Raw genomic sequence first — 13,900 nt, 5'->3', positions numbered from 1 at the left:
TTGGTCCTTCAAAAACAAAGGATAAATAACAACTTCCTATATTATTTCTTACGGCAATGTAATTTTCCATTATATTCACTAACCACAATTTATTTACTCATTACCCCATTGACGGATATATACTATGTTTCTAGTTCTTTGCTACCACACAATGTGCTGTGATAAATATTTTGATATATAAGCAACCTTTCTATTTTTTTTACTTTCTTGAGGTATATACTTAGTACTAGAATCTTTGATTAAAAAGAGTGGTCATTTTAATAACTTTCTTTGCATAATTCTAAATTGTTTTCAGAAGCAGTTCCACCAAAAATACATTAGTGTGCCTGTCTTTCAACCAACCCTCCAAAACTGACCAGTCTCATCCTTTGTCATCTTTTGACAATTGATGGATATGAGGTTACACTTGAGAGTTGTTTTGATGTACATCACTCTCATTATTAATTTATCTGCGTCATTAACAACCTCTAAAATAGCTATTAGTAGCTTGCAATTATCATTGTTTCCCTATCTTTTGATTAATTATCCACTGGGGAATAGTTCTTCCTCTTATCTATTTGTGTTAGTTCTCTATTTTTCTCCCATTTTCTCCCAACTAACTATATTTGTTTTTATACTAATTGTATGGCTTTTATTGTTTCAATTTCTTGGAACTGAATTATCTACTTTATCTTGTAATGACTTTTATCCCTTCTTTGGTTATGTATTTTCCCTCTACCCATAGGTATGAAAGATACACAATCTGGTTCTCTTCTAGTTTGTTTGTTTTTCATAGCAGGAACTTTAATATTTAGGTTGTATATCTATTTTGATATTATTGTGACAAATAGTGTAAGATGTCACTCTAATCCTGTAGTCAAAAACTGCTTTATAGTTTTCCTAGCAGTTCTCACTAAATAAGGAATATTCCCCCTTCAAATAATTTATCACATTTATTGAACATTGGGTTATCGAGTTCAATTATTTCTGATTCTTCTTTTATATAATCCTGATCTACTTTAAAAAAGCACCAAAATTATTGATGATTTCTGCTTTACAGTATAATTTGAGACATAAAAATGCTGTTTTCCTTTAATTTCTACTTTTTTATTATTTCATTTGAGATTCCAAACCATTTGTTCTTCCAAATAAACTGTTATTATTTTGTTTAGCTTGTATAAGGTTAATTAAAGGTTTATCAAATTTATTAGTCTTTTCAAAGAACTACTTTGTTTTGCCAATGCCATTTTCCTTCTTTCTCTTGTTCACCTTATCTATTTCTTCTCTTATTTTCAAAACTTTCCTCTTCTGTCCTTATTTTGGGTTTACTTGTTGATTTTTTTTTCATTTTAAAAACTGTATATTCAGTTCATTAATCCTATGTTTTGTTAATTTATATATTAAAGCATTATGCTGTCCCAGAAATTTTGGTATGCTGTCTCATCTAAACATTTCAAAAACATGTTTAAATGACTCTCTTCTAGCTTTTCTTTTTTTGCGGGGGAGCGGTGAATGTTTTTATCCGTAGCTTCTCTTTCTACACAGTTCCTACACCCCCAGATTAAGAAAACAGGAAAATAAAACCTTTGTAAAAAATATGTAAAGTCAAGAAAAATATATAATCACACCTTGGTTGTGTCAGAAAATGTATTATCTTCTTCTGCACATTTAACCCGTTGCTTCTCAGTCAGTATAGCGAGCTGCATTATCAGTCCTTTGGAATCATGGCTGGTCGTTGTATTGATCAGAGCCGTTAAGTCTTTCAAAGCTGCTTGTCTTTACATGTTACTGTTATTGTTCCTTTCATCAATTATTACAGAGAATAATACTCAGCTATATTCATATAACATAATTTGATCAACCATTCTTCATGAGTACCATCTTCCAATTCTTTGCAATAACAAATTTGTTATTTTTGTACATGTTTCTGTACATATTTCTGTACACATGGATGCTTTTCTTCTTTCTCTTTGGAGTATAGGCATATTAGTAGTATTATTGAGTCAAATGGTATGCACAGTTTAATAACTTTGGGGACTAAGTTCCAAATTGTTTTTCTAAATGGTTGTACAAATTTGCAGTTCCAACTATAGTGCATCATTAACCGCTACAACATTTGTCATTTTCATTTATTGTCAACTTTATCAATCTGATGGGCATGGCATAGAACCTCTGAACTGACTTAATTTACATTTCTCTAATAATTAGTGATTTGGGGCATTTAAAAATATGACTTTGATAGCTTGAATTCCCTCCTCACCACACCACTTCTGCCACTGCTTATTCATATCCTTTGACCATTTCTCTGTTAGAGAATGGCTCTTGTTTTTATAAATTTGAATCTTTTTTTATATATCTTGGGCGTAAGAAATTTATCAGAAAAACATTCTGCAAAAATTATCCCCCAGTTAATAATTCCCTCCTAATTTGAACTACACTAATTTTATTTGTGCAGATCTTTTAATATTATGTAATCAAAATTGTCTACTTTATCTTCTCTGATCCTTTATATCCCTTGTTTGGTTACAAACTCTTTTTCTATCAACAGTTGTGAAAGCTATTTCCTTCCTTGCTCCTCTAATTAGTTTGTGATATGGTCTTTTACATCAAAGTTACGTACCCATTGGAGCTTGTCTTGATATATGTAGTGAGTAAATGTTGTTCTAGGCCTAATTTATCCCAAACTGCTTTCCAGTTTTCCCAGCAATTTTTATCAGATAGTGAGTTCTTCCCTAGTTAACTGAGGTCTTTGGATTTATTGAACCATAAGCGACTATGATTGTTTCTACATGATCAAATGAAATATTTATAAAATGCATAGCAAATACCTAATACATAATAAGCATTTAACAAATACTTGCTCTTGACTAATGCTGACTGAAGTGAGAAGAACCAGGAGAATGTTGCACACAGTAACAGCCACGTTGTGCAATGACTAATTTTGATGACTTAGCTCTTCTCAACAATGCAAGGATCTAAGACATCTCCAAAAGCCTCATGATGGCAAATGCTATCCACATCCAGAGAAAGAACTATGGAGTTTGAATGCAGATCGAAGCATACTATTTGCTCTTTTTTCCCCTTCTGTTTTGTTTTGTTTCCTCTTTCTTGTAGTTCTCCTATTGGTTCTAATTCTTCCTTACAACATGACTAAAGTGAAAATATGTTTAATAGGAATGTATACGTAGAGCCTACATCAGATTGCATGCCATCTTGGGGACAGAGGAGAGGAGGGAAGGAGAGAAAATTTAAAACTCAAAAGCTTATGGAAGTAATGTTGAAAACTAAAAATAAATGCATTTTAAAAATGAAAAAATAAAAAAAAGCTTGCTCTTTTCCCTCTTCCCTCCACATTGTGTATCTAACCTGCTCCATTGATTGACCTCTCTGTTTTTAAAATCAGTACCAAATTGTTTTTAGGATCACTGTTTTGTAGCATAGTTTGAATCTGGTACTGGTAGACTCCCCTTTGTCCCACTTTTAAAAATTGATTTTCTTGAGATTCTTGGCATTTATGTTCTTCCAGACAACTTTTGTTAATGACTTTTTCTTGGTCCGTAAAGTAATCATTTGGGTAGGTTGATTATTATAGCACTGAATACACACAGCAATAGTCATTTTTAGAGTTGTCATTTTTATTATATTGGCATGACCAGTCTTGAGAAATTAATATTTTAAAGACATTATTTATGTCTATGTTTATTTCTGTAAAGTAAGCCTGGTAGTTATACTCATATAGTTCCTTGTGAATCTTGATAGATATATTCCTAAGTATTTTATACATTCTTTCATTTTAAATGGAACCTCTCTATCATTTCCACTTGGGTTTTGTTGGCAATATAAAAAAATACTGGTGATTTATGCAGATACATGTTATACCCTGCAATTTTACTAAAATTAATAATTGCTTCAATTAATTTTTAGTTGATTCTTTTGAGTTCTCTAAATAAACCATTATATTATGTGCAAGTTTCCTCATTTTCAGGGCTTATTCCTTTGATTTTTTCCTTGTTGAATTGATATTGCTAGTATTTCTAGAACAATATCAAATAATAGTGATGATAATGGATATTCTTACTTTATCCCTGATCTTATTGTAAAGGTCTGGCCCATAGTAAATGCTTAAAATGCTTGCTGACTGCCTGACTCTGGCCTTTCTCCATCACATATGTTGGCTCTTGGATTTTACTTACCCTATTAAGTAAAGGTCCATTTATTCCTGTGATTTCTAAAGATTTTAAGAGAAATAGGTTTTGAATTTTATCAAAAGTTTTTTCAGGAACTGATTTAAATGTGTGGGTTAATGTGAACCAATAGTGACTTCTTGGTATAAATCAAAGTTCATAATATATAATCGTTTTAAGCCTCTTTGCTAACAATTTAATATTTTTGCATAATGTTCATTAGGGATACTGGTCTGTAATTTTCTTTCTCTTTTCTGTCTCTCCCTGGTTTAGGTATCAAAACCAGATTTGTATTACGAATGAGTTTTTTAGTTTATAGAAACCAAAAAAGCTTTTCTTTTTCCTATTTTTACAAAGAGTTTATATAATAGTGGAATTGAATATCCCTTCAAAATTTGATAGAATTCACCTCTAAAGCCATCTGATTTTTGGTTTTTTTTCCTTTGGGAGTTGATTTATGACTTGTTCAATTTCCTCCTGATATTGAGATATAGTTTTACCACCTATTTCTCTCTAATTTTTTTAAATTTTCCCTTTAAATGTTTAGATTCTATGCTATTTGTGCATAATGTATATTAAGTATTGATATTAGATTATTATCTATGGTGACTTTAAGCAAAATGTAGTTTCTTTGTTCATCTCTTTATACTGTGTATTTTTTTACTGTCCCATTATCTGAAGTAATGATTACCACTCCTGCTTTTTTTTTAGATGTTATGCTTCAGCATAATAGATTTTGCTTCAATCTATTATCTCAACTGTGTGTGAATCTTTAAGTTTTATTGTGTATGTGTTTAGTTGTGTTAGTAGTAACCAACTCTTCATGACCCTGTGGGCCATACTGTTCATGGGATTTTCTTGGAAAAGATACTAGAGTGGTTTGCCACTTCCTTCTCCAGGTCATTTTACAGATGAGGAAACTGAGGCAAATAAGGTTAAATGACTTGCCCAGGGTCACCCTGCTAGTAAATGTCTGAGGCCAAATTTGAACTCAGCTCTTCCTGACTCCAAGTCCAGTGCTGGGGTCACCACGGAGCCACTTGGCCACCTCTTAAGTTGCCTCTACCCCTCTTCTTTATCATTCCCTTGTTCAGACCTAATATATTTGATTTCTTTCCTTTTAATCTTTTCTTCATGACTACACTCTGAAGTTGAAGTTTGTTTTGCTATTGTTGTGGACCAGGGTTGACTAGTCTGGTCCAGTACCTTAAGTTCTAAATTAGGATGTTAATCTGTCTAACAATTAACAAAAGGTGATTTACTTACCTTTATCAGAGGCAAGACATTGAAGACATGGAAAGGATGTTCACTGATGACAAATTTGATTCAGTTGATTCAGTCTTTCCTGTGCTTCTGTTTATTACAATCTTGGTCTTTGGTCCAAAACCTAAGGGAAGAGCTCCACTTCCTCATGTCCTTTTAATTTTTTTTTCCAAATTTGGGTAATCAGAAAGTTACATCAATGACCCAATGAACCAATTATACCTTAAGGGAAGTTTCAAAACCATTTAAGGAAAATTTCAGCCTAATTTGCTTGGGAGGGGCCTAAAAATATGTTCCTATCACAGCTTGTAACTTTCTCACTCCAACTTTTCCTGCCCCCTTAAGTCCTTATACCTCTTTTCCTTATCCCCACCTGGTTTCCTATTGAATTTGATGTATTATCAGACCATATTCATATGTGAGTTCAAGGCTCCTCTCTAAAATTCAGATAAGAGTGAAGATCATGTGAGGTCTATGCCCCAACCCCTCCTCTATGTTTGTAGAGTGTTCTTATAATCCAAGCTATGGGGAATAGTCAACCCCACTCCCTTATGATGGGCAGCTAGGTAATAGTCACAGAGCACCAGGCCTGGTGTCAGGAAGGCTTGGGCTCAGGCCTTAGATACTTACTAGCTATGTGACCCTGGGCAAGTCACTTCACCCTGTTTGCCTCAGTTTCCTCATCTGTAAAATGAACTGGAGAAGAAAATGGCAGACCACCCCAGTGGGGCCATGAAGAGCCGGACACGACTGAAACGAATGAGCAATAGTTTTGTCATAGGGTCATATATTTAGAGCTAGAAAGCCAGCAAGTCCAGTCCTCTCATTCTACAGGCGAGGATCCTGAGGCACTTGCCCAGCTAGTGTCTGAGGCACAATTTGAATTCAAGTCTTTCTGACTCCAAACCAGGGCTTATCATCCCGACCACCTAAACTCCCCTTCTTCATTCCTTCTCTTGTGTAACCTTTTCCCCTTCTCTTTCCTTTCTTAAGACCATCAACATTTAACAAAATAACCTTTAGTTCTTCTTATTTAATGTCTTTTAATTTAATTAATTATGTCTTATTTAATTCTTTTTATGACCCTTGAAAATATTAGAATTTTGAATGTACACTTGCTTTTCCATCCTATTATAATTTAAGTATTTCATCATTGACTGGTTTCTTCCCATACATCGCTCAAACCTTTCTTAGCTTCTCTTGATTCCTCTGTTTTTGTTTTAAAGTTTCTATTAAGATCTGATTTTTTTTAAAAAAAATTAGGAATATTTGGAGCAGCTAGGTGGCACAGTGGATATAGCACTGGCCCTGGAGTCAGGAGGATCTGAGTTCAAATCCAGCCTCAGACACTTACTAGCTGTGTGACGCTGGGCAAATCATTTAACCCCCATTGCTTCCAAAAAGAAAACAAAGAAAAATTTAGGAATATTTAAAAGTCTTCTTCTTAAACTTCCATTTTTCCTCCTATTGTGTAGTCTTGAAGGTATATAATTCACACTCCACTTTCCATCTGCAGCTTTGCTTGGCTTGAAATCCACCCCTTGATGATTATCCTGATAACTGATCACCTGAAATTTCATCATAACTTTAACATAGTCTTAGATAATTAACACTTTCCCAATTCCCGCAGTCTCCTCTCCACTTTGATTGGAAGTCTGGAAGGTGAAGCCCACTCTCTGCTTTCCATCTACAACTCTTCTTGGTTTGAAATCCACAGAACCAGACACCCCCACACTTGTTATCCTCTGGTGTCTTCCCGTCCCTCTGCTTTATAGCTTCTTTTCTTCTTCTTTCCTCGTTAGATAGTAAGCTCCTTGAGGGCAGGGACTATATTTCTCTTCCTTATTTGTGTCCTCAGTGCTAAGCACAATGCCTGGCATATGGTACATACTTATCGAATTGAGTTATTGAATATATAACAAGTTTAGTCTTGGTTGTAAAGCTTTAATCTTTTGACTTTGGAAATATTATAGTCCAAATTTTTTCCTCCTCACACTAGTTGCTGCCAGGTCATGTGCATTCATGATTCCGATTTTTGGGTACTTGAATTCTTTCTGAATGCTTGTAGTATTTTTATTTTGACCTAGAAGCTCTGGATTTGGGCACTGATATTTCCTGGAAGTTTCCATTTGGCAGTTTATTTTCACTTTGCCTTCTGACTTCATAAGTTGGGGCAATTTTCATTTATGATTTCTCAAATATGCTACTCAGGGTTTTGTTTTGCTTTTGGTTTTCATGGAGTCCAATGTTCTTAAATCACATCTCCTATATCTGTCTCCAGGTCACTTATTTTTGATAGTAGATATGTTATATTTTCTATTTTTTCAATTAAAAAACATTTTCTTGCTCATTTCTTCCAGGCACTCTTGTAATTCTTAAAGATGAGCTAATTTTTTTTCCCCTTGGAGGCTCTGCTTATACTTGTTGTGGAGTTACTTTTTCCTTCTGGGTAAAGGCTTAAGCCATATTTCTTTACAGTGTTGAGTTCACTCAGCTTGCATCTCTAGCCTCAGGTACCAACTGGGACAATGACAGGAAAAGGCCTAGACTCTTCCCAAACTCTTGAATGGAGTGATCAGGACTTCTTTTATCCTAACCTTGATTTCATAGGTTCCTGCTACTGACTTTCACTTTCCCTGGTGTCTGTGCTCAGAGTGCTAGAAAGCTTCAGTGTTCTCAGTTAGAATGCTATAGTGGACTTCCCACGTGTTCAGTAGCACACTTGTCAGCTTCCTAGTTAGACTCTTTCCTAGCACCTGTGGTATTTGGCTGACCTTTCTGGGGGGCATGGGGGCTGATGAAACCTAATGATACTTCTCATAATTTGATTGATAATTTGATCTGGTGCCCTTTTTAGACCATTATTGGCATATATGTGAGAAAGCTGGACTCCAACTTGTCATAATGCCATCTTTACCAGCATTAATGCATTGAACTGTTCACATTCCTATATGGAAAGATGATATTTGTAAATCATGAGACCTTTCTCAGTATTAGGGTAGTTGGAGGGAATATACATCTATATGTATATGTACATGTACATATATATATATATGTACATATGTATATGTATATGTATGTACATATATGTATATGTATACATATACACACACATATACATATATACATACACACACATTGAGGCACACAGGTGAATATGAAAGGATGATATATAAAAAAATAAGATTAAGATGTGAGAGGATTGTATTGGAAGAAGGAGAAAGGGAGAGGTACAATGGGATAAATTATCTCACATAAAAGAGGCAAGAAAAAGCTTTTATAGTGGAGGGGAAGAGGAGGGAGGTGAGAGGGAATGAGTGAATCTTACTCTCATCAGATTTGGCTTAAGAAGGGAATAACATACATACTCAACTGAGTACAGAAATCTATCTTACCCTACAGGTAAATAGGAAGGAAGGAGATAAGAGGTAGGGGATAATAGAAAGGAAGGCAGATTGGGGAGGGGGTAATCAGAAGCAACCACTTTTGAGGAGGGACAAGGTCCAAGGAGAAAATAGAATAAATGGGGGTGGGATAGGATGAAGGGAAATATAATTAGTCTTTCACAACATGACTATTATGGAAGCATACTGCATGACTATACATGTATAACTACAGGTTATATAGAATTGCTTGCCTTCTCATTGAGGGTGGGTAGGGAGGGAGGAAGGGAGAGAATATGGAACTCAAAGTTTTAAAAAGGAATATTAAAAATTGTTTTTACATGCAACTGGGAAATAAGATATACAGGCATTGGGGTTTAGAAATCTATCCTACCCTACAGGAAAATAAAAGGGGAAGGGATAAGAGAAGGGGTGGGAAGATAGAAGGGAGGGCAGATTAGAAGAAGAGTATTCAGAATGCAAGCCATCTTGGGGTAGGGGAATGGGAGAGAGATGGGAAGAAAAATTGGAACCCAAAATCTTATGGAAGTGAATGTTGAAAGCTGGATGTAAATAAATAAATTTTTCTTTTAAAAAGTAACTTCTGAATGGTACAAAAGCTCTGCAAAAGTTCCATAATAAGAAATGACAGAAGTAACAAGAGGGGGATAAATTAGAAATAACCCCCTTACAATTGCATTGTGCTAGGGGCAGCTAGGTGGTGCAGTGAATAGAGCTCTGGCCTTGGAGTCAGGAGGACCTGAGTTCAAATCCAGCCTCAGATACTTAACATTTATTAGTTGTGTGACCCTGGGCAAGTCACTTAACCCCAATCACCTCACCAAAAAAAAAAATTGCATTGTGCTTTATATTTTTCAAAATGCCTTCATTTATGCTGTCTCATTTGACTTTCACAACACCTCCTGTAACCTGAGGATACCCCTGTGTTCCTAAAGCCAGCTCAAACTGGCTGGGGAGCTGATTGTTAAATATTCAGTGAGAGCATTTACATCCTCGAAATCGGCAAATGCTGCAAATCAGGGCTTGATTTATAGCTACATTGATTGTCTAGACTTACGAAAGTGATGAAGAAAACATTAATAATGCAGATTAAATGTAAAAATGTATCATGTAAAAAAATAAAAACTGAAAAAAGCAGATAAGTTTGAAGTACATGGGTCTCTTTAGACAAATCCAACTTCTTCTCTTCAATAAAGCTGCTTCCTTTAAAGCTTCAGAACTTCATTCATAAGCATTTCCCATCCCACTTGTGGCATTTTAGTCCATGTGATTCTACAAATTTTCTTCCAAACCCTTTAAATTCAACTTTTTCCAAAATCAGTGGGATGTCAGACTATGTGTGGCTTTCCTCTTTCTTCATTACAAACTCTAGGAGGGAGTGGCCACTATCCCCTATGGTACCCATCAATTTCCACCATAGCAACCTCCCTCCTAATAAGAATAATATCCAGATTAGACTTTCCCTTTTTTAGTTTTTCTACTTTTTGAAGGATGAAGTTATCACAAAAGCAAATCAAGAAGTTAGAAGCTGCTCTGATTTTCTTACCTCCCACCAGCCTTTCTATTACTTTGCTACCACCACTGCAGGAGAAGAGGACCACACAGTTAATTAGCATTTATTGAGTATTTACTATATGTGAGGCATGATGCTTACAATCATGAAGCACAAAGAATGGAAAAAATACAATCCCTGCCCTCAGTAAGTTCACATTCTAGTCAAGGTGAAAACATGAAAACAACTATAAGTGAACAAGATGTAGTGTAAATGGGAGATTATCTCAGAATGAAGGAACTATTGGATGAGGGGCAGGATAGGAAGGGCAGGACCCTTGGTAAAGATGGGATCTGAGCTGAATCTTAAAGGAAGCTAGGAGTCAGAGGTGAGGAGACAGAGCATTCCAGGCATGAGAAACAGCCAGTAAAGAGGCACAAAGTCAGGAGACAGAGTATCATATACAAGGAATGGTGAGGACAGTATCACAAGGTCACAGACTATGTGAAGGAGAACAAAGTAAAAGAAGACTACAAAGGTAGGAAGAGGACAGATTGTCAAGAATTTTGAATCCAAACAGAGGATTTTACATTTGATCCTGGAGGTAATAGGGAGACACTGGATTTCAGTGAGTAGGGGAATAGCATAATCATATTTAGCTTTGGGAAGATCATTTTGGCAGCAAAGTGGAAGAAGTAATGGAGTGGGGAGAAAGCTGAGGTAGGGAGATCAGCCAGGAGTCCAGACATGAGGTGATGAGGGCCTGTACCACAGTGGTTGAGAAGTGGAAGAATATGAAAGATATTATGAAGGTAGAAACGATAAGACTTAGCAACAGTTTGGATATGAGGAGTGAGAGAGAGTGAGGAGTCATCAAAGTTAACTGTTTGGGTGACTGGGAGGATGGTGATGTTCTCAATAGTAAAGGGAAGTTAGAGTTAGGTTTTGGTAATGTTGAGTATGAGATGTCTATGGACACTCAATTTGAGAAGTTCAATAACTAATTAATGGTGCAAAGATGGAGATTAGGAGGGAGGTCAGGGCTACATAAATCTGAGAATCATTTGTAGAGAGATAATAATTGAATCCATGGGAGCCAATAAGAATCACCAGGTAAGACATCATAAAGGTAGAAGAGGATCCACAGCCTTGGCAGAAATCTATGGTTAGTGGGTGTGACCTGAATAAATACCAGCAAAAGAAACTGAGAAGGAATAGTCAAAGAGATTGGGAACAAAACTAGGAGATAGCAGTTTTATGAAAATGTGAAAAAAAACCCCAGAAATTAAAAAGGGAGAGCAAGAATATTAAGAAGGTTATCAACAGTGTCAAGAAGGATGAACAATGAACATTTGGCACTGAAGAGATCACTGACAATTTTGAAAAGCACACTTTCATTTGAATGAAGAGGTCAGAAGCCAGATGCAGAGAGGTAAGAACAGAGCAAGAAGAGATGGAAATGGAGTATCCAGCTACAGATAACATTCTTACAGAGTTTACTCACAAGTGGGAAGAGAGACATATGATCATATCTAGTGGGGATGGATGGATCATGTGAGTGTTTTTTGAGGAGAGAGAAGACATATTAATATGGCAGCATGGAAGCAGCCAGTAGACAATAAGGGATTAAAGATGAGTGAGAGAATGGAGATTATAGAGGAAACAATCTAGGGGAAAAGATTAGATGGAATTGGATGACTTGTAAATATAGAGGGATTTACCTTGGCAAGGAGATGGGGGTAAAAGAGGAGATAGTGGCTGACAGCATCTGAAAGATGTGAGATGAAGGGAGAGAAGAGGAATCTCTTGGAAAATGGATTCAATTTTTTTCCCCATGAAATATGAGGCAATGTTCTGAGCTGGGGGTAGAGAGAACTATGGGAGACTTAAGGAGGAATGAAAAGGTCTGGAATATCTGTTGTGATGAGTGGGATAGTCAGTTGATTAGGAAGGTGCAAAAGGATTGTCTTGCTGAAGGGAGGACCTAGTTGAGATGACGTAACATATATTTACAATGTAGCTAATCAGTACTGTTTTGTGATATTCTCCCACTCTGTTCAGTAGCACATGAAGAGCGAAGGCAGTGGATTGTGGGAATAATCCAAGGTCAGGGCTAGGTCCGGTATGATTGGAAACAGGAAATGAAGGCAAAGAACTGGAGTGTGGAGGACAGAAAAGAGTTGAATTATTTTACAAAAAGGTTGAGATAGAGAGAAAAGGAGAGGGTAGCCAGGGCAATGCAGAGGGCCATTTTGTCTCTTTGTTTTTTTATTGATTGCCATGGGCAAAAACATCAAGTGGTCAGTCTACTGGTTATCCATCTCTCTGTAATTAGCTGGGCTGATGCCAGGCAAGAAGACAGTCTATTCTATTGCAAGGCCATACAGTCTTTCCAGCATAGCAGAAAATGGCAGAGCTTGGACATTTGGGAAAATCTACGGTTGCCTCTACCTCATGGTAAAGAAAAGAAATTCTGTGAAGAATTTGATAAGACTTTCCCAATTAAATCAACGTGGATGCCTATACTTGCTGATTTTAATGCAAAGGTGGGTAAAGGAGAAGACAGTATGAAATATATTGAAAAACACAGTTCAGAAAAAAGAAATGTGAGGGGCCAAAGACCTATTGACCACACAGAAGCTTCACTCCTTTATGTGAAAAACTTTGTTCAGAAAAAGAATTGGCAGGGGCTGGATATGGTAAGAACCAAATAACATGACCAAAAAATGAAATATATTTTAACTTTCATGAAAAAATTTGTTATTGGTGATTATGTCATCAACTGTCTAGGAACAGTCACACCACCAACTTTTTAGAGCGAAGTATTATTAGAAAGTAAGAAGAGTAAATCAAACAAGTATTTATTAAGTATCTACTGTAAAAAAAAATAGGTTCTGAGCTACTTAAGCAAGTAATGAGCAATAAAAAATAGATATCAGAAATAACAGTGGCACTCATAATAACAGTTTTGTACAGAAGTTTAAATACTACGCATCTATTGCCACAAGGCTACAAGAACCCAGAAAATGCCTTAGTTACCATACATCTGATTTATTTACCAAGCAGAAAAAGATGACAAAGGCAATACCAGTTAAGATCATAAACTCTAAAGAACAATGCTTAATAATTAAGAGAAGTATTATGTCATATACAATAGAGAGAGAGAGCAGTAGAGGGAAAAAAAACTAGTTGAAAGAAATCTTAGCAAGAGATACAATTAAGCAAAGTAATCCCCAAGAGTATTTAAGGGGAAAAAATGGAAGAAAAACAAAAGAAGAAAAATTGAAGATATCTAAGAGACCATTTTGCCACCAAAAATAGTGGAAACCAGCCCACTTGGGCCTTAGCTTCATAGATGTGATTATTGGGGAGGAAGAAATGGCACTAAAGAGAAGCAAGATATGAAAAATAGTTACACTGAACCGAGTATATAGAGAGGATATCTGTTCTGGAGGAAACACAATTGTGAGGTAGCTGAGGGATTGATTTGCAAGGTATTATTAGAAGGGAAGATACCAAAGGCATGCCAAAAAAAAAAAATTCCAGACTCCATTAACACCAAAAAAAGGTGACTCAGT

This window comes from Phascolarctos cinereus, unplaced genomic scaffold (assembly GCF_003287225.1).
Source record: "Phascolarctos cinereus isolate Bilbo 61053 unplaced genomic scaffold, phaCin_HiC Scaffold_2;HRSCAF=192, whole genome shotgun sequence".
Lineage (NCBI taxonomy): Eukaryota > Metazoa > Chordata > Mammalia > Diprotodontia > Phascolarctidae > Phascolarctos > Phascolarctos cinereus.
The sequence above is the reverse complement of the archived record's forward strand: the minus strand, read 5'-3'. Positions refer to the sequence as shown.